Raw genomic sequence first — 3687 nt, forward strand, 5'->3', positions numbered from 1 at the left:
AATTAAGTACATATTTGGTATCACTGCGTCCGTATCAATCTGTATTGATAAATCTAAAACAATATTGAACCCGCTTGGTGAACGAAGTTTAAAAAAAACATGAAAAACTTCCTGTAATATACTATTTTTAATCAAATACCCTCACAAAAAAATTTCTAAAAAGTGATAAAAAAAAAGTTACATCTGAAAAGAACACTCCTTTTGCAAAAAATAAGCCCTCAACTAGATCTGTCAACAGAAAAATACAGAAGTTATGCCCCTAAAAAGTTGTTCATAGTAAAAACAATGCGATTTTTACTAATATAGGTTTTTCTCAGTAAAATTGAACAAAGATAAGAAAAACTATATAAATGAGGTATCACCGTAATCGTAGTGCACCAGAGAATAAAGATAAAATATTATTTTTACGTTACGGTGAGGGGAAGTGCTAAAAATCCAAAATAAAAATTGATGATTTTGTTTGTATCCCCCTTGAAATAGTTAATATAATCTCATGAATAAGATATAGACCCCCAAAATTAATTACCGTATATACCGGCGTATAAGACGACTTTTGAAGACAGAAAAATCTTCTGTCTTCTCTGGGGTCGTCTTATACGCCGGTAATCGTCTTATACGGCGGGTACCGGTGCATGGAGAGGGCTCACGGGCTGAGCCCTCTCCATAGCCGGTAAGTCTTTGCTGCATATTGCAGCAAAGGCTTACCGGTAACACCCGCGATCGGTGCTAGCACCGATCGCGGGTGTTTGCACAGCGATGGCTGCCGGCAGCCTCAAAAAGCTGCCGGCAGCCTCAAAAAGGCATCGGGGGGAAAATACTCACCCTCCGTTGGCCCCGATGTCCGCGCTGTGCTGTCTTCAGTCTTCCGCGCCGTCTTCTTTCTTCTGCTGGGCGCCGCCATGTCTTTCCCCGGGTCGGCGCCTAGTATGACGTCAGCAGCGGCGCGTCATACTAGGCGCCTGCCGGGGAAGATCAATGGCGGCGCCCGGCAGAAGACGGCGCGGACATCGGGGGAGCATCGGGGTGAGTATATAAGTTTATTTATTTTTTTTAAATGCTGGACTGGGCTGTGCTGTATACTACTGGGGGCAGTGCTGTATACTACTGGGGGCAGTGCTGTATACTACTGGGGGCAGTGCTGTATACTACTGGGGGCTGTGCTGTATACTACTGGGGGCAGTGCTGTATACTACTGGGGGCTGTGCTGTATACTACTGGGGGCTGTGCTGTATACTACTGGGGGCTGTGCTGTATACTACTGTATGCGTTGGAAAAGGGGTAGTCTTATACGGCGAATATATCTTAAACTCTATATTTTAAACAGGAAAGTAGGGGGGTCGTCTTATACACCAGGTCGTCTTATACGCCGGAATATACGGTATCTATACATTGCAAATAATAAGAATCTTATGTTCACATTACCAAAAAAAGATTTAAATTTTATAGCCTGTACAATGCGCCCATACAGCAGGTTACCACCACATATGGGGTATCAGTACACTCGGAAGAAACTTTGCAGAGCATTTCATCATTTTAGTCTTTATAAGGGTGTCATTTTTGGCATAATTTTTTTTTTCCTAAAAAAGTAAAACGTTTCTAAATCGCATTTCCATTTTGTTTTAACCCATGTGAAAAACTTAAAGGGTCAATATACTTAACCCCTTAAGCGGCAGGGTATTTTCGCTCATTTCTCGCTCTCCATCTTCAAAAATCCATAACTTTTTCTGTGTACAGAGATGTGTGAGGACTTATTTTGTGCGTACAAATTTTACTTTGATGTTATTTATTTTTCCCTGCCATGTAGTGGGAAGCCGGAAAAATTGGAAAAAAAAAAAAAAAAAAGCATGTGCGTCACGTTCTTGTGGGCTCAGTTTGTACGACTTTCACTCTTCGCTCCAAATAACAACTCTACTTTATTCTTTGGTTCGGTACGATCGTGGTGATACCAAATTTATACAGGTTTTATTGCGTTTTAATACATTTTAAAAAATTAAACGAATTTGTACAAAAAAGAAAAAAAATTGTTGACGCTAATAACTTTTTCATACTTTGGTGTACGGAGCTGTGGGAGGTGTCATTTTTTGCGAAATAAGACGACATTTTCATTGCTACCATTTTGAGGTCTGTGCGACATTTTGATCCTTTTTTGTAAAATTTTTTATGTCATGTAAAAAGGTGTAAAGGTCGCGTTTCAGACATTTGGGCGCCATTTGACGTTCCAGAGGTCACCACCGGTCGTAACCATTTTTATATTTTTAAAGATCGGCCATTTTGGGACGCGGCGATACCTAATGTGTCTGTGATTTTTACTATTTATTATTTTTTATATCAGTTCTAGGGAAAGAGGGGTTATTTTTTCCATCTTTGTTTTTTCAGCGATCCAGGAGTTTTAAACTTGAAGAAGAGTAGGTATACCCAACGTGGAATAAAGAAACCTCAGGCGCACGGTGACATCCAATCGTTAAAAAACTTGATTTATTTGTATAAAAATAATAAAATCGCAATGCGTTGTGGCTCAGTACAAGAGCCTTCTTCAGATGCCTGAAGAAGGCTCATGTACTGAGCCGAAACGCGTCACCGTGCGCCTGAGGTTTTTTTATCCCACGTTGGGTATACCTACTCTGAAAACCGCCAACTCGTCCTCTGGTGCAGGATACGCTGACTCAAGGGGACATCGGCTGCCACCGACTACCACTTCTTTACATGCGCTAACACTCATGTTAATAAGGTGAGCAATTTTCTTAAACTGTGTGAATTTACATTGTGCCAAGACATACTACACGAGGCCAGCGCGTCCTGTTTCTTTTTGTTTCCCCATGTCTCTTCGATCTTCTGAACCTCTCCGAGATCGTGACTGTGAGACATCACCAGATTCTTCTACAAACTTGAAGAAGATCAGTGCCAGGATCAAATAGAAGAGTTTGATTATATTTAGTTTCATTTCACTTTATATTAGTGGTTGATTTTCTTTAACTGGAATTTGGGCAAAGGCAGGGCACTGAGGGAAACGGAGCAATTTGGGAGTAAAGGCTACGCCAGCCTCCAGTAGCCTCTGATGTCCCTCACTACCTGCGCGTGGCCAAGTCCAATCTTGTTAGCTGCCACTGGAGCACTGAGCATACACAGTAGCTCCAGCTACAATGCGGAATTTGCCTCTGCGTTTGGCACTGAAGCCAAGATTCAATGTGGATGTGTGTAGGTAAGTAGAGACAGGAAAGGCTACTGGGACCTAGAGTAGCTTTTGCTCCCGCTTCCCAGAGAGAGGATACACCAAAGTCCCAGTAGCCTGTAGTTAAACTGTGGATTAGATTAAAAAGCGCTGTAGGGCAAGGGAAGGATAATTTAGGGCTTAGGATATAACTGGGAACCTACCATCAGATTTCCTTTAAATCATTGTCAGGTGTTTGAGATAAGTTGTTGTTCTTTTGACAGTACCAGGAAATCACTGAGGCTTCATTCACGGTGCACTTGAAATTCTTTTTGAAACAACAAATATGAGGCTGGCCCCGCTTCTGAGGAGTAGAATGTGAAAGGGTTAATTCAGTTACAGTGGAGTCCATAGCTTAGGGCCAATAAAATCAGTGCTGCATCCCCCCCCCATGATAAGGATTAGTGGGGGATTCCAAATATTCCATCACTTTATAAAATGGAAAAGCCTAAATAAAAAAAAGAAATGGCACACGTCCC

Source organism: Engystomops pustulosus, chromosome 10 (genome assembly GCF_040894005.1).
Source record: "Engystomops pustulosus chromosome 10, aEngPut4.maternal, whole genome shotgun sequence".
Taxonomy (NCBI): Eukaryota; Metazoa; Chordata; class Amphibia; order Anura; family Leptodactylidae; genus Engystomops; species Engystomops pustulosus.